General features: G+C 40.9%; 1 protein-coding gene across 8 annotated transcripts in view; it reads left to right on the top strand.

The window, feature by feature from the left end:
• The window catches only part of chrm3b (cholinergic receptor, muscarinic 3b), a 746,602-nt gene that overhangs the window by 617,211 nt on the left and 103,035 nt on the right, over positions 1–26,356 (top strand). For 2 of the 8 annotated variants that reach the window (XM_087991239.1, XM_087991238.1), the window contains exon 4: positions 10,711–10,768. The exons of the other annotated variants lie outside the window; for them this stretch is intronic. The gene's annotated coding sequence lies outside the window, so the exon portion shown is untranslated. The remainder of the gene's footprint in view (positions 1–10,710; positions 10,769–26,356) is intronic. 8 annotated transcript variants of the gene reach the window in all.

Genomic DNA, 26,356 nt, shown 5'->3' on the forward strand with positions numbered 1-26,356 from the left:
AGTACATTCTGTTCTTCAGTGCCATCTACCACTTGGTGACTTGCATGTTGCAGTGTTCTGGTTTTAGACTTTTCTGCCACAGATGGAAGTCCCTTACTGATGCAGAGCTGGAAATGTGTTGCTGGAAAAGCGCAGCAGGTCAGGCAGCATCCAGGGAACAGGAGAATCGACGTTTCGGGCATAAGCCCTTCTTCAGGAATGCAGCAAAGTAAATAGTCTCTCTTATGGTATGCATGGCTTTCAGTGTTAATTGCTCCCAGTACAGTTTCACTATCATCACAATGAGGGCACGTAGAAATAACATTGAATGCACTCTCTTCCCAATCTTCCTGTCTTTTTTGCTGGTACATTGACAGCCTCTGATTAGTTAACTGGATGAAATCAGAGTCAGTGATCAAGAGCAGAGAGTCTCTCTGTCTCCTCAGACGAACCTTCTGTACTATTTGTGAAATTCAGCCTGTCTGGCTAACTATGCTGCTTCAGCCAATGTAAGGTCCTGTTTGGATACAGGTAATTCAGATTTCCTTCTGTAACCCAACCTCTCTGAGCCATCAGATGCCTCCTAGCTCCAAAGAGCAGCACTGTTCCTACATGCTGCCTCTTCCTCTGCCCGTCGCCCCAATTGTATTCATTGGCCTGTGAGAGGACTCCTCCCATTATGGCTGTCCTGGGTCTTGTGGTTGGATTTTCACTTGATTGCCACCGCTTAAGTGCACCAGCCTGAGGGCAACCAAGTCCTCCCCATACTCTGTGACTGCTGAATTGCAAATGGGCTGCCACTGTCTTCAGCAGGGACATAAGCTGAGAATAAACTGCAGAGAGAGAGACTCCAAAAGCCCCCAACCCACATGTGCTACCTGCTTTTGAAGCATTCTTTGGTAAGCATTCAAAAACAGTGAATGCTTTTCCATTCAATGATGTAGCCATTGCGGTATGTATAGCTGGATGTAGAAGGTATCTTTGTGGAATTGCGTATCATAGGATGAGAAGGTGAGGTAGATAAAAAAAAAATCCAGTGCAGGGTGGAATAATTACATTAGATTTGCAAACGCTAATGGAGATCTGATTTAAAAAAATGAAGGGGACCAACTTTTCTGCCAGTGGCCTTCTTCCAGTTGTCAGCAGGGGAGTTCCAGGCCTGAAATGCTTCAGCGACCCAGCAGGTCCAGCAGCATATGTGAAGGGACAACTAGAGTTACCTTTTCATACTAGTGACCTTGTACCAGAATTGAAAATGTCACAAGTACGTCAGGGGAGGTGGTGGTAGCCTAGTGGTAATATGGTCAGACTAGAAACGCAGGTCAATGTTATGAAGACATGGGTTTCAATTCACACTTGATAGATGGTGAAATCTGAATGCATTATAAAGTCTGAGATAACAAATTGACCTATAAGTGACCATTTAACCATTGTCAATTGTTGTGAAAGTCCATTTAATTCACCAATGTCCTTCAGGGATGGAAATCTACAGTCCTTACTTGCACTAACCTATGATAACTCCTGACCTACAGCAATATAGTTGACTATTAACTGCCCTCTTGGCAGTTAAGGATGGGCAATAAATGCTACCCCAGACACAACACATGAGTAATTTTTTTTAAAAAGTGCTTTGAGCATGTAACGAGTTCATGAAGCAAAAAGGCGAAGTTTCATGAAGGGATGGAAGTCGGGAATGCTTAAAAGAACAGCGAAGTATATACAATCAGCTGATGTCTGAAACAAAGGTTGAGCAGTGGTTTTAAAGTGAAATTATTGAATCATATGTTGAGTCCAGAAGTTTATAATGTGTCTAATCACAGCTAAAATTCAACTGGGATCGCTGTCTATTTCCACCAGGGAGTTAAAATCGCCCTGTGGCCTGTTCTCTTCTCACCGGTGTAGTTACTGATGGTAATGACATTTGAACCATGGCAAAAAGGAACATTACTGTTAGCGTTCTCACAATAAATCCCATCAGAATGCCACAGGCATTATTTGCAAAACGCACTTAAGACTGCAATCACCCTGGGACATTCAATCAATGTGAAGATACAAAATGCAAAATATAATTTATGTAATTTGTCCACGTCAACAGTGTTCTTGGATTATTTTTGCTACAAACTATTATTAGAGATTGCATACAGATCCAGGAAGCCGTATTCAGTAAGTACTCTTCAAGATTGCTTTGTTTTTCTTATGGGTCCAGAGGGAACAATCACGAACTAATCCCTGAAGTTTGAGACAACAATAGTGTGGAGAGTGACATTTATAGAACCTATTTTCTTTTAACTTGCAATCCTGATCAAGAGTAGTCCCTTCAAATCAAAAGGCTATAAATTATAGAAATAAGATAAGCCATAGGTTTTAAATTAAAGGATATGGCAGTAGTGGTGGTGGGGTGGGGGGGGGGAGGGGTATATTTGGGTTTTGGGACCATCAACTTGATGGCCATTAAGTGCCAGTCCCATAAGCTAAACGCCACAAAGATTACAGGCCTGTAGAGCATCAATGTGCACCGTTTCAAACATCTGCTGAAGTCTGCATGAATTGTGATTGTAGCTTATTTAGACCGGACAATTATAGATGTACGATGCTCAGGTTACAGACAAAAGGGACAAATGTGGCTGCAGCTGGGAATATAGTAAAGGCAAAATTCCAAAGTCAGAAGGTCATAATTGTCCTTCTATTGGGCTCGAAGACAGAAAAATGTGTAACAGCGAGCTGGGAAATGTTTCTGTTTCCTCAGACTTAGTGAAGAAAAGGTTCTTTGTTCATCTGAAGGGTTTCTTTGAGTGAACTATAACCTTAATTCCGATTTTTACCATTTCAAAATGGAGAAAGTGTGGTATCAACATTTTTGGGGGGCAGTTTTTACTCTAATTCCTCCATCCAGTCCTTGGCAAACATATGGTCCTGATATCAAAACCTTTTCCTTATTTTTGATGGTCAGCCATTCGCTGAGTAGATTCCAGAGGAATCTCTCCCCCATTCTGGAATATCAGGATGCAGTGATTTTGCTTCTCAACAGTACTGCTGTTATAATGTTAATGCAGCCTGAGTGTGGATTCAGGGCACCAGCTTATTCAATAGGGGTTCCAGATGCAGGTTTATCCTTTGTGAATTTCATGCTAATGTAAAAACAAAAGTACTGTAAATAAACCCAAAACTTGCAAGGAGATATTTACAAAACTGCTTGATTACAGAGAGTTCCCTGTACAAATCCTAATCTATCTGGAACATATGCCAGGAAATAACTTTTCAAGTTAATAAGTGGTCAAGAAATGTCTGTCTGGAGGTCTTGTGGCTCAGTGGGAAATGTTCCTGACTCCAAACCAGCAGCTGTGCGTTTAAGTTCAATTCCAGGACCTGATATTCAAGGAAAGTGTGTCAATAACATGGTCAAATAAGCTGAGTATCAATTATAGATCTTCGCAAAATCCAACAATATCAGGTGGTAGGAGCAGAGAGATTTCTGGTCAGCCATGTGGTGGTTAAGAAATCAAAGTCTCTACTATCACTAACCATAGCTCCAGTTTACAACATGAATGTAAAAATATATACTGCCACAGCAACTCAGGCACGTTTGGGTGGTTCAAAAAAGGATACCAATTGTCTAGATGGCCAGTGTGGATCACATCGGTCCCAACAGAACAGGGTTTGATCGAAGATCAATTCAGGACTTGTGTCTTTGAGGTTGTAACTCTTTTGTCAAATGGCTTGATGCCTCACCATGAGTTTGCATTCCTTGCAGACTAGTTAAAGAGAAATCAAGAGAAGGACTGTTTTCAATTTTAGCCTTTCAAAATAATACCATTTATTATACATTCATACTGCAATACATGGTAAACATAGATATTCCAGCTCTGACTTATAACTATATTCAAGAATAACTAAAGTGTCTATTTTATGTGTGCAAGACCTTACCTTATCAGTGTTTTTTCCAGAGGGTGAGGAGTTCTGGTGTTCTGTTCTTCCAATGTCCTAACTCTGCTTAGTCTGTGGCATTTATACCCAGTGATGTGCAGCTCTATGGCATCATTGCCAGGTTGTTTCAGTGTCCTAAGGTCTTACACAGCAGTGTCATTATGTGTTGGATCAGCAAACAGCAACGTGAAGACAACAAGCTTATAAACCTGAAGGAAATAATGAAGTAAAAAAAAAACAGTATTTTATTCATTTAAAGAACATTTAATGGCCAATTTTCTTCACCTCCAACATTGCTTTTCAAACGTATTTGTGGCAACTTATAACACATGTATCAACCTTATGGAAGAGAAATGATTGAAAGATATGTTAGTCCAAAGATTTTGCTGATATTATGATGCCAGTACTCAATATGTTCAACTAATATTCTTGCATCTAATATGTTGATGAAACTGATATCATGTTGCTATGGAGAAAGTGATGTGTTTCCATGTTAAGACTCAAATAATTTTTTCTCAACTTTAATTCACTCATAACGATATGCTAAATCAAATATTTCTTTTGTTGCTTTCCAGCTTTTTAATAGAAATATCATGCCTGGCAACTCAATATTTAATGAATATCCCAGGATCTGGTTATGGGATGGCAATTTGACATAGAACGCATTGTCAATCAAAGTACTGGGAAGTTTCTTACTGTTTTGTCTCAGTTCACCCTCTTTAAAATTAAAGATCTAACCCAGTTCCATTTGTGAAAAGGAATGTTGCTCTTCTCAAGACTTTGTAGTATGTGTTTGTTGCCTGTTTCATTGATTTAACTGTAATGCAACTTTATGGAGTGAAATCCGACTAAACTGATGGGCAGTGGAGAAATTTTAATAAACAAATTAAGTTGTGATATTAAATTGCACATCCATCCCATATTCACTGTTGTATTCCAGAAAGTCAGTTCATGAAGGGTAGAAATGAAACCAATCTTTAACCAATGTATAAACATTTATTTGCAGTGTTACACATTAAAACCACAGCCCTCCTAAACTAACACCCCTAGTTAATATCCGCCACCTGCTACAACTAAACATTGTTAGTATACAGTTCGGACTCACTTGCATTGCAGCCAATGGGATAGGTTAAAATCATCCGTCTTCTTTGAATAAGATAACAAAATCAAGTTATTGTGATCTAGAATGGATTGCCTTAACAAGCAGTGAATGTTTACTGAGTAGTACTTTCTGAAGGGAATTGAATAAATATTTGAAGAGAAAAGAGTAGGCAATAAAACAAAAAGGTATAGAAACAGCAGTTGGTTATTCAGCCCAATGAGTCTCTTCTGCCATGCAAAGCAATTATGGCTGCTCTGATAATCTTCAACTTGGCTTTACTGCCTTTTCCTCATAACCCTGATACATAAATCTGTACATCTCAGCCTTTCATATCCTTAATGGCCCAGCCCCAACAGTCCTCTGAAATTTAAAAAAAATCTACAGATTCACCACCCTCTAAGAAAAGAAATTCTTCCTCACCTCCATTTTAAATGGGTGACCTCTTACTTTGAGATTACATTCTCTAGTCCTAGATCCTCCCTCAAGGGGAAACCAACCTTTCTGTATCTACCCTTCCAAGCCCCTCAAGAATCTTGTCTGTTTCAATGAGATTACTTCTAATTTTTCTAAACTCAATTGTGTGCAGGTCCAATGTACTCAACCTGTCCTCCTAACAGTCCCTCAACACCTGGGATCAGCCCAGTGAACCTTCTCTGGACTGCTTCCAGTGCCATGCAATTTTTCCTGAGATAAGTGGGCCAAAACTGCTCAGATTAGTCCTGATGTGATCTAACTATTGCTTTTTTTTTTGGTTTTAATGAGAACTCCCTACTTTTATGCTCCATTCCCTTTGAAATAAAGTCCGAGATTGCAACTGCCTTCTATTATCTGATGATTGCGGACGTCAGCATTTTTCTGATATCTGCCTGAGTGCTCTTAAGTCTCTCTGTGATGTAGTGCCCTTGCCTTTCTCCATTTAATTAATATTCAGCTTCTCTGTTCTTCCTGCCAAAGTGCATAACCTCACATTTTCCCACATTATATTCCTTATGCTAATTCTTTTATGAGACAATGTGAGATTATGCTTAGTTTTTTTTTGAGAGGTAATGTGAGATCGTGTACCTTGACAGGAGAAGGAGAGAACCAATTGCTGCATGCAGAGTCATAGGGCTCAAAACATTAGCTCTGTTTTCTTCTCACAGATGCTGCCAGACCTGCTGAGTTTCTCCAGAAATGTTTGTTTTTGATGAGGACTGGCCCTGATTTGATACCTCTTTCAAAAGCAGAACATAGGCAGGAGGAGTTGAATGGCTTCCTTTTGTGCGTTTTCATTTTATGATGGCAAGTTCAATAAAACTAGAACAGAAAGAGGCAAAGTCTGTGGAAATTTATTGATTACCTGCTTCAACACTTCAATTTTATCTCAAAGTCTTAACAATCTGAACAAATTTTTGTAGTGATCTGCCACATTCAATAGCATCTTCATCACAGGTGCTCTCTTGTTGGTTGTGGGTTAGAGCAGGGAAATGAAAGGATTTGTAAACTTGAGCTTTTTGATTCTATGAGTCCCCAATGATGTTAACTCCCAAATTTCAACTCAATGCTCCCAATCTCTCCTGTGTCCAAACAAGGCTCATTGGCATTTGGGAGTGGAATGTCAGGGTAGCCCGAGAGTTCTCTCTGCACCCAAAGGCAGTTGGATGCATGGTTAATGATTTCACCTTTTTTCCAGCACACTCTGCCCTGTCCGACCTTTTTATTTTCAATCTTCACCTCACAGAACGTTCATAAAAAATCAAAAGCAATCATAATTTTTTTGTCAGCCATGGCTCACTTGGTAACACTTCCATTTCAGAAGGCTGTGAGTTCAAATCCTACTCCAGTCACTTGGGTGGAACAATCCAGGCTGACACTGTCAGGTAGTACCCAGGCAGTGTAGCACAATCAGAGGTGATGTTATTCAGATGAGATGCTAAACCAGGCCTAGTCTGCTCCTCCAAGGTGGTATGAAAGATTTCACGATGCAAATTCAAAACAGACAAAGGGAGTTAGTCCAGTGTTTGTGCCAATGTTCATCCTTCATTCAACATAATAGAAATATATTATCTAGCCATTATCACATTCTGGTCTGTGGTAGTTTGTTGTGATTCTCTGATTCTCACTCTACAGCATTGACTGCATTTGAAAGGCTTGATTGTAAATGCTTTGGTGCATCCTGTGATTGAGAAATGTTCTATGTAAATGCAAGTAATTTTTCCTTATCTCTCTAAACAACCATATGATTTTTCTCCTCAGTTTGCCCACAGTTGCATCCAGGTGGATACATTTTTTATTCTTGGAGGCATCAGTGGGGTTGTCAACTCTTGGTACCTTAGCATATGGGTGAGCCACATGGATAGTAAACTGGAGAGCACCTCAAACATATAACTGCCTGAGTCATAGGTTTGTGTACTGCTGAATGAGTGGGAGTTCTTTGTACCCAATTCCAACATTGTGAATTTCAGTTTTCTTGGAAGCTTCTATCTTGAATCCTTCTGCCTTAAATCCTTCCAGCTTGGGAGCCCACTGCCCATTATCACTTAAATGGTGAATATGCCATCTGGCCACTGACCATCTTCTTAGTATTAATGGCGAAAGGGATGAGATAGTATGGGGAGAAAGTGAGGACAGGACACTGAGTTGAAGGGGAAGGTGAGGACTGCAGATGCTAGAGATCAGAGTCGAGAGTGTGGTGCTGGAAAAGCACAGCCGGTCAGGCAGGATCCGAGGTGCAGAAAAATCGACATTTTGGGCAAAAGCCCTTCATCAGGAATGTAGCTGAGTTGGATGATCAGCTCTAGTCATATTGAATGGTGGAGCAGGCTTGAAGGGCTGAATAGCCTACTCCTCCTTCTACCTTGCATGTTTCTACATTTCTTGAAGATGGTATCACACGCCAACCCAGTCTGGGATCCTGACCCAGAAATTCAGCCGCTTGTATTAAAGAACATTCATCATTGCAGTCGCATTTCCATCTTGCAGCCAAAAGTGAAATCTGGTAATTTCTCGAGTGAAACCACCAGTTTCTGGAAGTCTCATACTATTATTCAATGCTCACTTTTAACAAGATTGCAACTGTCTGAGTTTGTTTCACTCAGACTCCTTGAAGCAGGAGGGTGAGCAGAGTTTCACTCTGGGCTAGGTTTGACATTTTGTGTTATTTGCATACTTAAATTTGCCCACCATCTCCATTAGCTCAGGGGGTGGATCGTCCTGTACCATAGGCATCTCCACGCACACTGTCATTAATGCTTCAAATTGAAATCATTCATGCCCAAGAGCTGAATGGAAGCAAACCGTGTATGAAAATAATGTCATGGTCGTTTAGAGATGGAAGATCTCCTATTAGTAATAGCTCAGTTTATATTGGCCTATCAATCATCTGGACGGAGACACCCTTTGGCAAATGTATAGTCTTTAATCTTCATAACACAATGCAACAAATAAATCCCGCATAATCATGTCAATCCATCAGATGAACTACAAAATGTTGATGATAATTCACATTATTTGTCAATTGTTTTTGTCTCTTTAATAAGTACAAAGCAAAGCCTTTTCCCATGCTGAGCCCCAACATGTAATAGTGAAAATCACTAGCATCCTATTTTGGTTTAATTCTACTGAGCTACCTTATCTCAGAATGGACTGTAAAGACCAACCTTCAAGCCCTATTCGGATGCCCTAATCTTGTCAATTAAGATTCAGACAATCTCCCACTTACTTTGCTAATTTAAGTAGCATTTCAATATCCACGGCACAGTTTGCAACGCAGTGTCATTTTTTCTCAAATCCAGCATTCAGATTTATTCCATTTTGTTTGGCTTGTAAGTTTAAAATTAAGTTATGATTTTATTATATGCATGAATAAAGTGTATGGCACCTTTCAAACTCTATGGACCTGTAACTCAGCATGGTGCCAAGTAGTGAGTGAACAACTATTCTCATAAGTTACAGATACAGTTTATCCTTCTTCTATAAACTCACAGAAAACAGCAATTTTCAAACACCTGGATTTGGAAAGAATCAAATGTTTTGCTGCTACAGGTGGCAAGCTCTGATTTACTGATACTCTAGCTCTGATTTTGAGATCTAGGAGAAAATTAGGACCGCAGATGCTGGAGAGCAGAATGAAAAAGTGTGGCACTGGAAAAGCACAGCCGGTCAGGCAGCACCCAAGTAGCAGGAGAGTCGACATTTCAAGCATAAGCTCTTCATCATAAACGTCAACTCTCCTGCTCCTTGGATGTTGCCTGACCAGCTGTGCTTTTCTAGCACCCCACTTCTAAGAGATCTGTCTGATTTGTTGCCTGCTCAACTGTCATGCTCATTGGCACTCTCTTTAGTTCAAACAGCCATATGGGGTTCAGCATTCACAGGAACTGTATCTGCAGCCAAGAACATAATTGATTCTATTGGCTTGTCATCGATAGTGGATGAGGAGGCTTGAGTTTACAAACACATGAATCAGGAGTAGGAGGAGACCACTCATCCCCTCTAGCCTGCTCAGCCACTTTAAAAAGTCATGGCTGATCTGATTGTGGACTCAACTCCACATTCCCACCCACCTGTTAGAACCACTGAGTCCCACGTTTGTCAAGCATTTATCTACCTCTAACTGAAAAGGATCAATGACCAACCTCCACTGATCAAGAGAAGAGATTTGCAAAGGCTTTCAAGTCTGAGCGAAAAAAAGTCCTTCTCATCTCCATTTTAAATGAAAGGCCCTTATTAATAAACTATGTCCCCTATTCTAGTCTCTCCCACAAGGGGATCTGTCTTTCACTCTGTCGAGTGCTCTCAGATCCTTTCAATATGATCAGCCTTCGTTCTTCTGTATTCCGATGGATACAGTCCCACCCTTTCCAATTGTTCCTTATAAGGTAACAGCCACATTCCAGGTATCAACTGAATGAAGCTTCTTAAACAGTTTACAGCCTTTCATGAATAAGGAGACAAAAACCATGCACAGTATTCCAGATGTGGCCTTAACAACACCAAATAACTGTAGCAAAACATCCGTACCATTATATCCCATTGCCTTTTGCAATAAATTACAAATTTCGATTTGCCATCTAAATCATGGCAATCAGCTCTCGAACTCCAGACTTCTAAATTCAAATTCTTAAATTGTCAGTTTTAGACATTGACTGCATTTCATTCATACATGAAGAAAAGAAAGTTCATGTCTGAGATATTATGACTTTTGCTTGAGGTTATAAATCTGGAGATAAATTTGCAATCATTGACAAACTTGGCCAAAGGCTTTTTTTAGGGGAATTTGTGCTGGAGCCCACAGTGATTAGAAACCTACTTTGGCATAGCATTCTCTAAAAGGGATCTGGATTCTGTGTGACCAGGACTGGCAATCAGAACAATGAATTGCTAATAAGCTGTACAGAGTCTGAACGAGGAAGTACAATGCCAAACATTCAATGTCAAATCAGACACAGAAAGTGTAATAAAACAAGAATATGAAGGAAAGAAAGAGAGAAATAAAACAGTGAGAAATATAAAATAAAATTTAAAGACAGTTTGTTTTTCAAAACCTCAACAATAATTAAACTTTGTACTTTTAAATTTCATGTTAAATGCCAGCGAGATTATATAATAGCAATTAAGACTTAATAAAACATTGAAAGGTGTTTACAGTAAATGCACAAGCCCTAACATTTCTGTTGTTTCTGTATGTTTAATGGGTTTCTCTAATATTTATTGCCATCTCACAGGGCAGTTAAGAGTGAACCATATGGCTGTGGGTCTGGAATCACATGGAAGCCAGACCTGGTAAGGATGACTGATTTCTTTCTCTAAGGGACGTGAGTAAACCAAGTGGGTTTAAATAACAATTGACAGAGTTTACATGGTTGCAAAGAGGCTAGCTTTTTGTAGATTTCAAAAGTTATGATCTCCCATGGTGGGATACACGCTCATGTTCCTGAAGCATTAGCCTTGGGTTCTGGAATACTCATCCAGTTTCTCTCTGACTGTAACAACACCTTGCCCTCACGATATAGAGCAGCTTCACACCTTTGTATGTACTTCAGTGATGAGCTATTGACAAGATAGTCATAGTCATAGAGTCATAGAGATGTACAGCATGGAAACAGACCTTTCAGTCCAGCCCGTCCATGCCGACCAGATATCCCAACCCAATCTAGTCCCACCTGCCAGCACCCGGCCCATATCCCTCCAAACCCTTCCTATTCATATACCCATCCAAAAGACTCTTAAATGTTGCAATTGTACCAGCCTCCACCACATCCTATGGCAGCTCATTCCATACACGTACCACCCTCTGCATGAAAAAGTTGCTCCTTAGGTCTCTTTTATATCTTTCCTCTCTCACCCTAAACCTATGCCCTCTAGTTCTGGACTCCCTGACCCCAGGGAAAAGACTTTGTCTATTTATCCTATCCATGCCCCTAATAATTTTGTAAACCTCTATAATATCACCCCTCAGCCTCCGATGCTCCAGGAAAAACAGGCCGAGCCTCTTCGGCCTCTCCCTGTAGCTCAGACCCTCCAACCCTGGCAACATCCTTGTAAATCTTTTCTGAACCCTTTCAAGTTTCACAACATCTTTCCGATAGGAAGGAGATCAGAACTGCACGCAATATTCCAACAGTGGCCTAACCAATGTCCTGTACAGCCACAACATGACCTCCCAACTCCTGTACTCAATACTCTGACCAATAAAGGAAAGCATACCAAACGCCTTCTTCACTATCCTATCTACCTGTGACTCCACTTTCAAGGAGCTATGAACCTGCACTCCAAAGTCTCTTTGTTCAGCAACACTCCCTAGGACCTTACCATTAAGTGTATAAGTCCCGCTAGGATTTGCTTTCCCAAAATGTAGCACCTCGCATTTATCTGAATTAAACTCCATCTGCCACTTCTCAAGGAGCAATGTCCTGATTGCCCATTTTAATTATTCAATTGCAATCTCTGGAAGACGTTGTCCAAATTGCCCTTCAATAACTATGAGCGTTATTAAGGTCACTGTTATTTACACAGCAAAGACTGACCCATTGAATTTCAGTCCTTTGTCCACCAATCCTGCCTGGCTGGCTGAATGTTTCCAGCATTTCCTGTTATTTTATTGCCATGAAAATGTTTTTCACTATGAGTGGATAGTTTAACTTTGCCCTGTTCAAATTCCAACTCTAGACAATTCAATATAACAATTCATAAATTGGTTTATTATTCTCAGAATAAAAGGATTGTGCTATTAAGTATGTAATAAAGTACTCCAACAGACTTGCCAGCTGTGTATGCTCATACGTAATATATTTTAAAAAACTGGGTGGCACAGTGATTCACATCTGAGAGATGGAATTACAGCTTTGCTGATTGCAGAGAGAAAACACATAGTAGGTTTGAGCAATCTCAACATTGAGGGCATGAACTTACAGCATAAAACTTGCTTTTGTTATCTTAAATAAGGTTTATGCAGTGCAGAGAACTCCTGCTCCAATAGTAACAGATGAAACATTGGCCCTGTTTAGTCTGTATCTAACCTAGAGTTGCTCACGCAATAGCCCTGAATTGGAAGTGATCCGTTCCCCTATAATGCTGTCCCTTACCTCGATGAACATTAAAAACTGATGGTCTTGAAGTAGCTTTTGCAGGAAGTGATTAATGGACACAGCTTTGATAAGCATGCACAGAAGGTATTACACCATTATGCCAAGTCTTTACAAAACAATGCAAAGATTTGCAGATGACTTCTGGAGCATCTTTTTCAACAAAATATGAAGAATATTTTAACCAAATGCTTGAGGCAGAATCAACTTCAGGGCCCAGACATTTAATGAATAAGACAACCCAAAAGTCACTTCTCCAAAACTGTGAACAGAATTCGAGCCGACTGCCCTGAGAAATAGCGCTGCAGCAACTTCAAGGACTGCAACAGTCTGATAGGTCAGCCTAGGTGCTCTGTCACTTTTACCCCAGCTGAAAAAACAAAAATAACATGTGGTCCAGTAGCCCTCACCTCTCACTTCTGCTCCGGCCTCTAGCACATTCCCAGGCCACATCCATGACAACCTTATACACCCTAATGGCACCCCCATATCCTCCATGTTACATCAACCTCCCGCACCTCCCTTATACCCTCAATCTTACTTCATACCTCCCACACACACCCATTGCACCTTAAAGACGTTATGCAAACTCATAATGTCCCATGTACCCCACATACCGTGTTTTGCCTTTACACTCTCTATGCCAACTCCCCCAGTAACATATCATGGGCAGATCTCTGGAAAAACACCTGCGGTGAAAATAAAAAGAACTCTCACCAATGTAAGTTAAATATTCACTGCAATTCTTCAGCAAGTTAATCCCTTACGAAGAGAAGCATTAGTGCCCAGAGCTCCACATCAAACACTTCATTACCAATTGTAGCTATCAATTAGTCTCTGGATTAACAAGCACCCAAAAGTGATAAGGATAATTTGTGAATTCAGTAAACACAGGTTCTATAAGTTTAGCTCTCAGGCTTATGTCAAAAGACATTGTGAAATAGCAAGCATTAATTTCTTTTAACACTGCGGACTTTTATTATGAACTTGAAAACCCGGTTATTTAAATGCCTTGACGGCTTGATAGTTCCATAAACTTGACAGTTTCAATAAATGCATTCTTTTTGTTTCATACACATTAATGTCCACTTTTAACAATCCCAAAGGTTATCTATCTTCTCCAATAAGCAACCTTCCTCTCCCAATGGGCACATTACCTCTCCAAAATATGTCCCAAGACTTCTGAAAAAGGGATTTTACCTCATGAAAACGGTACTCTAACTTTCCAAAGAACTGTGTAAGTTTAGATCTTTTCTTGGAAAGTGTAAAGCCTACAAGCTGTGTTTTGGATATTCCACTAATGAAAATGGGATGTGTTTGAAGGCAGCTGTAGTTTTTCACGTGTAGCTACTTTGTGAATCATAGCTGTGCAAACTATAACCTGACGCAATTTCCTCCACGACCAACCCACACTATGAAACCAATATGGGTGCCTGGTTCAGTGATAGGGTTTCTGTGCCATTTTCTTTTTGAAAATTCAGGCCAAAATGTTTGTTTTTAAATTTAAAATCCTCATCTCCAGCCTTGAATAAGGATTCAATGATTCTCCCATCATTATTATTTCCGAAACCTCAGCTTAGCTGAAACTTTGTTGTCCAGAGCTTTTCCTGCACAAATTCCCACACACTATTACCTCTGACTTACACTCACTTCAGGTCCCCAATGCCTACAATTTAAAATGCAATTCTCAATTTAAACCCTTTCATGGCTTCATCCCAACCTTTCTTGTAATTTATTCCAAGTCTAGGCCTCCCAACCTGTCTCATATTCCTTTCTCTGATATCTGGACACCATTCCCATTTGTTTTTTATCCCATAATGGGTAGCTATATTCTGCCACATTAGGCCTCAATAAATATTCTTTTATTAAATAATATAAATGGAAAAATAGTTTTCAAATAGAAAGTCAGTTATTTTGAATGATGGATCAGACTGAAGGGGCTGATTGGCCGATGTCTACTTCTATGTTTCTTTAGTTCACATGCACATACTCAAACATATATCCTATAATACAAATTCACCAAGGCTCCAAACAAGCATAAGTATTTTCAAATAATATTCCTCCTTAAACCTCTCTTTCTGTCCAGCACCTTCCCTCCTTTACATCTTTTATTTAATCCACACTTTAACATTTGATTACCATTTGGGTTTTCTATCCTCTCCTTTTACTTTAAATCCATTAGTGTCTGATTTTGCTTAGGACATTTTCCTATGTGAAAGACGTCATGTAAATGCAGATTCATTTTCTTGTTCACATGCAGGACACCACCTTGTTGAGATTTAATGAGATAAAAGATACAAATAATCAAAATATTTCATTACAGCATAGATCTAAATGATTGTTGAGTAGTGTTCAGACTTCAGTTATGCAAATAATATGATCTTCTTTGTTAATGCTGTGGGCTGTTCATCATTTCAAAATACAGTTTCTAAGGCCAACAGGAGAACAGATTATGTACATTCTTTGGAAAATCCATATTACAGATTTTTTTTAAAAAGCCTCTTTCAATCTGAAGCAATAGCCATTTCGGTTGTAGTCAGTAGCTGACTGATTGCATGGACCATCTCCATATAGCAGAACCTGGAGCAACTGACCACTGATGGTCTTTCATCATATTAAGCAAATAATGCTTCAGTCCTTCATTCAGTAAAAAGAAGGACAAGTGGTGTGAGACTTATGTGGTTATCTGGAATGCTTGCAGGAGTCGTCAAGAACTATTTGAACATCAAGTCATAGAGATGTACAGCACAGAAAAAGAGCCTTCAGACCAACCCATCCATGCCGACCAGATATCCCATCCCAATCGAGTCCCATCTGCCAGCACCCAGCCATTATCCCTCTGAACCCTTCCTATCCAAATAACCATCCACATACTGAATCAAAACATTTTCTTGTACACACTTAGCAAATTCCTCTCCATGTAAACTCTTAACCCAATGGTAGTCCCAGCCTATGTTTGGAAAGTTAAAATCCCCTACCATAACCACCCTATTATTCTTACAGATAAATGAAATCTCCTTACAAATTTGTTTCTCAATTTCCCTCTGACTATTAGGGAGTCTATAATACAATCCCAATAAGGTGGTCACTTATTTCTCTGTTCCACCCAAATAACTTCCCTGGATGTATTTCCAGGAATATCCTCCCTCAGCACAGCTGTAATGCTATCCCTTATCAAAAACGCCACTCCCCTTCCTCTCTTGCCTCCCTTTCTGTCATTCCTGGAACATTTGCATCCTGGAACATTAAGCTGCCAGTCCTGCCCATCCCTGAGCCATGTTTCTGTAATTGCTATGATATCCCAGTCCCATGTTCCTAACCATGCTCTGAGTTCATCTGCCTCCCCTTTTAGGTCTCTTGCATTGAAATAAATGCAGTTTAATTGATCAGTCCTACCTTGTTCTCTGCTTTGTCCCTGCCTGCCCTGACTGTTTGACTCGCTTCTTTTCTCAACTGTACCAGTCTCAGATTGATCTCTTTCCTCACTATCCCACTGGGTCTCCCCACTTCCCCCACCCCAAACTTACTAGTTTAAATCTGCCTGAGCAGCTCTAGCAAATCTCCCTGCCAGTATATTAGTCCTCTTTCAATTCAGGTGCAATCTGTCCTTCTTGTACAGGTCATCCCAGAGGATATTCCAATGATCCAAAAATGTGAGTCCTTCACCCATACACCATCTCCTCAGCCATGCATTCATCTGCTTTATGCTCCTATTCCTACCCTCACTAGCTCGTAGCATCGGAAGTAATTCAAGTATTACTACTCTTGAGTACCTCCTTTTTAAATTCCTGCCTAACTCTCAATCTTCTCCCTTCAGAATCTCATCCTTTTCCCTTCCTGTGTTGTTGGTTCCAATGTGTACAATGACCTCCGCTGGCCCCTCTCCCCCTTGAGAACATTCTGCACCCTCTCTGAGACATCCTTGACCCTGGCACAGGGGAGGCAACACACCATTCTGATTTTTCACTGCTGGCCACAAAAATGTCTGTCTGTGCCTTGGACTAGAGAGTCCCCTAACACTATTGATCTCTTGGAATCCGACGTACCCATCATTGAATTAGAGCCCATCTCAATACCAGAAACTTGCCTGTTCGTGTTACATTCCTCTGAGAATCATCACATCCTACATTTTCCAAAACAGCATACTTGTTTGAAATGGGGATAGCCGCTGAAGACTCCTGCACTAATTGCCTACCTCTCCTTCCTTTCCTGGAGTTAACCCATCTATGTGACTGTATCTGTGACTTTCCTATAACTGCCATCCATCACACCCCCTTGCTCTTGTAAATTCCTCATGGCCTCCAACTATCACTCCAACTGAATCATTCGATCTAATAGGATTCGCAACCAACACACAGCTCAAAAATATAGTCATTTTTTGTGGGTGGCAGAGCTAAAAAGAGCAAATACAGAATGTTGTTATGACTGAGCTTGTTAGTCCCACCATTCCACTGATCACAACATGTATTCAAATCCTTAACCCAGTTACCAATATGGACAGCGATATACTTTATTTACATTAGGGGCAAAATAAAATGATCTGCTGACTATGTTTTAAAAGACAAAACTACTGAATTATTATAACTAAGATGCAATATACTTCAGTAAATAATCCACACACACATGTGGTTGTCTCCAGAATACAGAACCAGTTCATTTATGATGTCAAGAGGAAATCTTCTCGAAGCCCTTCAGCTGGATTAGCTTTCTCAGCCCTTTTTTTGCCTTTTTCTTTAAAAAAAAGTGTCCCTTTAGCAATGTTTAAAGGTAAACAAGCTCAGATTTTTCTTCAATTGAGTCAATTTTCAGAATCCATCAGAACTGAGTCCTCCAAAATTACTAACAAAGGAAGTGCCTCAGTGACACTACTGTAAAATAGTTTCTATTTCAGAAAGTTGGAACAAAAAGAAACCATTTTCCAACTTCAGGGAATGTTGTGGTATATTTCTATTTGTTTCCATTCCATGCACTTGCCAACCCCACAGCCCATAATTATTTACCTATTGGTTGAGCACATAAATATTTTCCAAATAGAATATTAAATACCACAGCTCCCATTGCATCTGACAATGTCTTCTCAATCTCAAAAGGCACCTGATTGTGTTGCAATGAACAAAATTGTAATTTATTTAAATATTATTAATTTTTTAAAAATCTGTGCTTTTTTTCAAGGATGACGCTTTGAAATGGGGTTGATTATAGAGATCTTATGGCACCAGAGAGGCCATTTGGTCTTTTGAAGTCCTGTCACCTCTCTGCAGAACAATTCAGCCAGTCTCATTTTTCACACTCTATCTGTACCCCTGCAATTATTTCTCTCAAATGCCCAGGGAATCCCATAAGTGTGAAAACAGGCCATTCAGCCCAATTGGTCTACACTGACCCTCTGAAGAGCATTCCACCCAAGCCCAACCCCCTATCCTATATTTCCCATGGCTTTCCCACCCAGCCTGCACATCCCCGAACGTTATGGGCAATTTAGCATTGGCAGTCCATTTTACCTGCAGATCTTTGGACTATGAGAGGAAACTGGAGCACCCCTTCAAATACCTTTTAAAATTATTGCTCCTACCACCTTCTGAGGCACTCATTGTGTCTAAAAAAAGTTTTTTTCCTCACATCCTTCCTACATAAATTGACAATGCATGAAATTTGTATTAAACATATCTAAATAAATATTGTCATCTCAATTTCATTTTCTTTCATTGCTTTTGGAACATAGAACATAGAACATAGAACAGTACAGCACAGAACAGGCCGTTCAGCCCACGATGTTGTGCCGACCATTGATCCTCAAATTTCTGTGACCATATGCATGTCCAGCAGTCTCTTAAATGTCCCCAATGACCTTGTTTCCACAACTGCTGCTGCCAACGCATTCCATGTTCTCTCAACTCTCTGTGTAAAGAACCCGCCTCTGACATCCCCTCTATACGTTCCTCCAACCAGCTTAAAACTATGACCCCTAGTGTTAGCCATTTCTGCCCTGGGAAATAGTCTCTTTTAATGGTAAGTCAGTTGGTGGTAACTCCAATCATCCTCAGGTCAGCAATAGAATGAATTTGCTCGATCATCTGCTGTAATGTATTGGAATCAAAACTGCTTTTTGCCCCCAAACAATAGTGTTGCACTTTAGAAATCATTCATCGCTGTAAATATGTTTTGTTGTAAGGACCATAGCAGGTGCTTAATAAAAGCATTTTTTTAAAATAGTCCCTTTATTATGCATTAAATCTTAAAACAAAATGCAGACAATGCCTATATGAAAAAAATACATCCAACCTGGTTTTGCAAAGCTTGGCAGTTAACTGTCGGTCATCCAACTGGTGCAGCCTCCAAGGCAATGCCTCTATCAGAGTCGCATTTCCCAAACAATCAGGGTATTATCAAATGTATGAAGTTGTTATTCCCTTTACATTGGTATTCTTGCAGATATCCTGTTGAGTGAAAGACAAAAAAGCTCAGACAAAACGCATACATTTTTTTCCCCAATGCTTATAAAAAAATTCTGTTTCGATTATTGAATTCTTTTCAGTGTGAACAAAGCCAACTTGCATTTTATGTTACACTTTTATCAGAAAAACAAAGTGATTCTTCTGAGTGGGGCATGTGGAGAGATGCTTTGTATAGTCCTTACAAAACTCACAATGCACTGGTCTAAGGTCCTGCATAAAAAGAGCCATCAAAAGCTGCAAGAGCAACTCTAGTCAGTTAGTTCACTGAAACTGACCTGGTTTTCATTAAGAGGACTTACCAGATCATTATTCTGGAGCCTTGAGGATAAAGGATCTGCCTTATACCACAAGATAAGATTCAATTATCCCCCAGTTGCATACATGGGTCATCCATAAAATTAAAAGACCATTCTAGAGATTTGCATCAAGCTATTCTCTGATCTATGACTATATAAACAATTTAAAATGAAATGGTTTCAATTTATTTTTGATTAGTTCACTAGATATGGGATGAAGGGGGATCTCATTTGAAATTTACAGAATACTGACAGATCAGGATAGAATGGACGTGGAGAAGATGTTTCCGCTAGTAGGAGAGACCAAGGGCATAGCCTCAAAGTGAAGGAACGATGCTTTAGAACTGAGATGAGGAGAAATTTCCTCAACCAGAGGGTGGTTAATCTGTGGAATGCATTTCGGCAAAAGGCCGTGGAGGCCAAGTCTTTCATTGTATATAAGACAGAGTTAGGTGGCGTCTTGATTGGTAAGAAGATCAAGAGTTACAGGGAGAAGAGAGGAGAATGAGAGTTGAGAAACATATCAACCATGACCGAATGATGCAGCAGACTCAATGGGCAGAATGGCTGAACTCTCCTCTTGTGTTCTATTTTGTAATCTTATCTACATGAACTAAATAGGGACCTGAAAAAAACCTTTAATGTATAAAAAAAATCTATATGTTTAGCACTTTCATCCAGGACATAATATTTCCAAGGAACTCCTCAGAGTGGAAGCAGTTGGTTGTGTGAAGCTCATCTGATATCACTGCATCTCTCAAGGATATTCTAAAGCTGCCAGCTCCAGGAGAAATTGTACATAGAATAAATTCAACCAGAGTCAAAGAAATATATAGCATATAAACAAATCTTTCAGACCAACTCGTCCATGCTGACCAGCTACCCTACATTACTCTAGTTCCATTTGCCAGTATTTGGCCCACATCCCTCTAAACCCATTCTATTCATAGAACATAGAACATAGAAGAATACAGCGCAGTACAGGCCCTTCGGCCCTCGGTGTTGCGCCGATGCAAGCCCACCTACCCTACACTAGCCCACTATCCTCCATATGCCTATCCAATGCCCGCTTAAATGCCCATAATGAGGGAGAGTCCACCACTGCTACTGGCAGGGCATTCCATGAACTCACGACTCGCTGAGTAAAGAACCTACCCCTAACATCTGTCCTATACCTACCCCTCCTTAATTTAAAGCTATGCCCCCTATCCAAATGTACCTATCCAGATGCCCTTTAAATGTTGTAACAGTACCAGCCTCCACCACTTCTTCTGGCAGCTCATTCCATATACGCACCACCCTTTACATGAAAAAGTTGCCTCTTAGATCCCTTTTATATCTTTCCCCTCTCACCTTAAACCTATGCCCTCTAGTTTTGGACACCTCCACACCAGGGAAAACACCTTGTCTATTTACCCTATCCATGCCCTTCATAATTTTATAAATCTCTATAAGGTCAACCCTCATCTTCTGATGCTCCAAGGAAAATAGCCCCAGCTTATTCATCCTCTCCCTATAGCTCAAATTCTCCAATCCTGGCAACATCATTGTAAATCTTTTCTGAACCCTTTCAAATTTCATAATATCCTTCCTATAGGAGGGAGACCAGAATTGCACGCAATATTCCAAAAGTGGCCTAACCAATGTCCTGTACAGCCACAACACGACCTCCCAACTCCTTTACTCAATACTCTGACCGATAAAGGAAAGCATACCAAATGCCTTCTTCACTATCCTATCTACCTGTGACTCCACTTTCAAGGAGCTATATAATCTGCACTTGAAGATCTCTTTGTTCAGCAACACTCCCTAGGACATTACCATTAAGTGTTTTAGTCCTGCCCTGATTTGCCTTTCCAGAATGCAGCATCTTGCATTTATCTAAATTAAACTCCATCTGTCACTCCTCGCCAATTGGCCCATCTGATCAAGATCCCGCTATACACTGAGATAACATTCTTCACTGTCCACTACACTTCCAATTTTGGTGTCACCTGCAAACTTCCTATCATCTATGGTTTCTAATAAAATAGGCACCATTTTTCGAATGAAGAATCAGTGAAGATCCTACAATGGCAGTCTGAAGTTGGTAACTTTCACGTATGATCTTGTCTGTGCTATGAAGAGGTACTTCATAGAGTGAAGGGACAAAACAAGCAGGTCAGCCATGCAGTGCACACACTTCCAAGATTTCCACTTTGTTGATTACAATCCATAACCAGCTCTTCTGCATGCCCACTAAAGTTGAAAGATTGTTTTCTTTCGTCAGCCCAGGTTCTATGTTGGCACTGTTCTGTTGTGAGTCAGCTGGTAGAGAGTTTGAATCCATGCCTGTGCAATACTGAGGGAGTGTAGCACTCTCACAGGCTCTGTTTATCTTTTCAATGTGATGTAGCTGATCACAAATACAGGAAGAAGAGGGGAGGAAGTTTTTAACAGGGCTTTGGCCTCCAGTTATCATCCTGCAGCATCACTTAAGCGTAAAGTAAGCCCATTAATCTTGGTGTTATTTGTAGGGCCTTGATGTGCACAAATTGGCTGCTGTTACCCAGCATTGCATCAGTGACTGTATTACAAAAGTATTTTATTAATTGTAAAAGCCTTTGAGATGTCTTGAGGTTTTTGAAGGCAGCTATTAAATTACAAATTCTTTCCTGTAGATTTCCTGTGGTCTTTAATAACTAATTAAATATACATGTTGATGAAGGTTGAATATTATTCTAGTATTAACCCTGCCCCACCATGATCAAATAATCTTTGACCCTTGGTTGTTTGGAGTGGGTTGGCAGGAAAGTTACTGGGGTATATTTAAACTCAAGTGGAGGTATATAAGGGAGACCGGAGTTTACTGAAGAAGGAAATCAAGCGGGTAAAAGGGGGCACGCAAAAGCCTTGGCTGAGAAGATGAGAGTCAAAAGCACAGCAGGTCAGGTGGCAACCTAGGAGCAGGAGAGCCCTTCATTAGACATTCCTGATGAAGAGCTTATGCCCAAAATGTCAACTATCCTGCTCCTCAGATGCTGCCTGACCGGCTGTGCTTTTCCAACACCACCCTTTTTGACTCTGACTCTCCAGTATCTGCAGTCCTCACTTTCTCCTGAGAAGATTACAGTGAATCCAAAGAGGTTCTTTAAGTACAATAAAGAAGAATAACTAGAAAGAGAATAGCAACCCTCAAGGACCAAAGTAGGCATATATGTGTAGGACCACAGGAGGTCCTCAATGAATATTTCTCCTCTGTGTTTACCGTGGAGAAAGAAATAAGACTTGGGAAGTTGGGGAAGTTAATGGTACAGGAAGTCCCCAGGTTATGATTACCTGACTAATGAACATCCCATACTTACGAACCAACCTCCTGCTTGCCATTTTTTAAAAATCTGAGTTATGTACAATGTTTTGTCCTAACAAACTGGCAGACTAATTAGCCCGTATCTATTCTGACACACACACAAATTTTGTGTATGAACAGTGGAACTCGTTCGTAACCTGGGGACTTCCTGTAATATCTTGGGCACAGTCCATATCACAGAGAAGAGGTATTAGACATATTAGAATGTAAGAAGGGTGGATAAATCTCCTGGTCCTGACCATATGTATCCAGGAACACTGCAAGAAGCTACAGAAGAAATTGCAGGGGCCCTGGCTGATATTTTTGTATCATCGTTAGCCATGGGTGAGGTCCCGGTAGATTGGAGGTTAGCAAATATTGTGCCATTATTCAGGAAGGGTTGCAAAGAAAAACCTGGGAACTACAGGCCAGTAAGCCTAACATCTGTGGTAGGTAGATTACTTGAGAAGATTCTGAGAGATAAGTTATACATGCAATTGGAAAGACAGGATTTGATTAGGAGTAGTCAATATGCTTTGTGTGTGGGAGATCATGCCTCACAAATTTGTTAGAGTTCTTTGATGAAGTGACCAGGAAGGTTGATAAGGACAGGATGGTAGATGTAGTCTACATGGATTTGAGGTTTCACATGGTAGGCTGCCCTGGAAGGTTAGATTGCATGGAATCCAGGGAGAACTGGCAAATTGAATACACAATTGATTTGATGGTAGGAAGCAGAGGGTGATAGTGGATGGATACTTGTCGGATAGCAGGCCTATGATAAGTGGAGTGCCTCGAATCAATGCTTGGCACATTGCTGTTTGTTATCTACATTAATGATTTGGATGAGAATGTACAAGGCATGATTAGTAAGTTTGCAGATGACACTAAAGTAGGCAGACAATTTCTCAGAAATTGCAGCAGGACCTTGATCAGCTGGGGAAGTGGGCCAAGAAATGGCAGATGGAGTTTAATATAGATTAGCGTGAGGTCTTGCATTTTGTAAAGTCAAATCAAGGTAGAAGTTTCATGGTGAATGGTAGGGCCTTTAAGAGTGTAGTGAAACAGAAGGATCTTGGAGTTCAGGTGCACAATTCTCTGAAAGTGGAGTCACAGGTAGACAGGGCAGTGAAGAAGGCTTTTGGCACACTGGCCTTCATCAGTGAGGACATTGAGTATAGAAGTTGGGAAGTTATGTTGCAGTTGTACAGGACTTTGGTGAGGCCGCACTTGGAGGATTGTATTCAGTTTTGGTCACCTTGCTATAGGAAGGATGTTATTAAACTGGAAAGAGTGCAGAAGAAATTTACAAGGATGTTGCCAGGACTCAATGGTCTGAGTTATAGGGAGAGGTTGAACAAGCTAGGATTTATTTCTTTAGAGCATGGGAAACGGAAGGGGGATCTTCTCTAAGTGTATAAAATCATGGGAGGCATGGATAGGGTGAATGCACTTAGTCTTTTTCCCAGGGTTGGGGAATGAATGCATTCCAGGCAGCAACCGTGGGCTGACTGGCAGCTGCTAGCAATGCAGCCAGTAGAAGAATTCTAGGCCCAAAGATGAGTGAGAGTGGCATTGGTTTCATGGGTATGAATCACTGGGGTTGAGGGATGTTGGGGTTGACATCAAGGGCAGAGGAGGGGGGTGGGAGTCATGCCTAGCAAGTCCTCTCTTCCCAATTCCAGGTCCCTAAATCAGCCACAGAGCACCATTGAGCAAGGAACTGCTCTGGTAAGCCTCAATCAGGTTTGCTGTTCAGGTTTCCTGCATTAATTGGGTACAATCACCAGCCTACCCACCATGGACTTAATCAGACCAGAGGTGAGAAGGTATCTGGGCCACAGGCCACCATGCTCTCACCTGTTGGAAATGATAATGGGTCTGAAAGGTTTAAGTTGGGAAACTGATTAAGCTCCACCAAGGCTGATGATGTCATCTAGGATTTGGTGGGGATAAAACAGAACATCATAAGCACCTCATGCAGTGAAAGCCCATGTCCTCAGGTCTTCTTAGAATTTTAGTAACAATGGACTACTTGGGCATTGGTGAGAGATTTCAGAGAATCAAGTGAGATTGGGCTGAGAGGCTTCCCACCATCAAGAGCAAAACATCCACTTCCTGACCAAATACAGTCATAGAGTCATAGAGATGTATAGCACAGAAACAGACCCTTTGGTCCAACTCATCAACGCTGACCAGATAACCTATATAAATCTGGTCCCACCTGCCAGCACCCGGCCCACATCCCTCCAAACCCTTCCTATTCATATACCCATCCAGATGCCTCCAAACCCTTCCTATTCATATACCCATCCAGATTTCCAAACCCTTCCTATTCATATACCCATCCAGATGCCTTTTAAAAAACAGTCTCCACTACTCCCTCTAGCAGGTCTGGCAGCATCTGAAGAGCAGGAGAATTGACGTTTCATGCTGGAGTCTTTCATCAGGGTTGCTGTTGAAGGGCTCCGGCCTGAAAGGTCGATTTTCTTGCTCCTTGGATGCTGCCAGACCTGCTATGCTTTTCCAGTAACAAACCTTTGACTCTGAACTCCAGCACCTGCAGTCCTCACTTTCTCCTACTTCCTCTGGCAGCTCATTCCATACACGCACCACTCTTTGTGTGTAAAAGATGGCCCTTAGATCCTTTTTATACCTTTCCACTCATACCTTAAATCTGTGCTGTCTAGTTCTGGACACCCCCACCCCAGGGAAAAGACTTTGTCTATTTATCCTATCCATGCCCCTCATAATTTTATAAACCTCTATAAGGTCACCCCTCAGCCTCCAATGCTCCAAGGAAAGCAACCTTAGCCTATTCAGCCTCTTCCTGTAGCTCAAATCCTCCAACTCTAGCAATATCGTTTGTAAATATTTTCTGGACTCTTTCCAGTTTCACAACATCCTTCCTGTATCAGGGAGACCAGAATTGCACACAATATTCCAAATGAGGGTGAACCAATGTCCTATACAGCCACAATGTGACCTCCCAACGTCTATACTCAGTGCACTGACCAAGCATACCAAATGCCTTCTTCATTATCCTGTATTTCTGTGACTCCACTTGCAAGGAGCTATGAACCTACACTCCAAGGTCTTTTTGTGTAGCAATGTTGAATGACAAAAGCTACCTGCTCCTCCAGACATGCATCAGTCTTAGACATCTCACAGCACACTCGATGGGCAGTAACTGCAAGCAGCCCTTGGTCCAGTCTGACCCTCAGGTCCCTGTAGGCGAAGTAGGGCACCAAATTCCTTCTGTTTGATCTGCCTTGGGGTCAATTGATAGGAACTGCGCAGAGCTGCTGTGGACTGCCAACACTTGGCTGGGTGCATGAATGCCACTTAAAGATGGCACCTGTGCCAGAAATCCCAGAGTTGGCAAGTGGGAGAAAGTGATAAGCAGAGCACCTTGAGGGAATGGTGCACAGGTGACAAGGCAAGATTGGGAAGATAGCTCGAGAAAACTCACACATTCTCTTGGAGCGAAATGCTCCATGAAACTTAACACTTTTCCAGTTTTTGGTAACGCTCACCTCAGTGTCTGATGAACAATTGTCACTTGTATCTAATCATTATCATGCAATAAACTACATCTTCTTCCTTCTACCCCTAAAGAACACACTGTCCCCATAAACGTCTAAACTCACCTTGAGCATTCGGTTCCACTCAGAGAAAGATTTCAAAAGAGGTCCAACACATGTAAA

This window comes from Chiloscyllium plagiosum, unplaced genomic scaffold, assembly GCF_037043375.1.
Source record: "Chiloscyllium plagiosum isolate Xiang-an unplaced genomic scaffold, Cpla_swu_hap1 HiC_scaffold_10, whole genome shotgun sequence".
NCBI classification, from domain to species: domain Eukaryota; kingdom Metazoa; phylum Chordata; class Chondrichthyes; order Orectolobiformes; family Hemiscylliidae; genus Chiloscyllium; species Chiloscyllium plagiosum.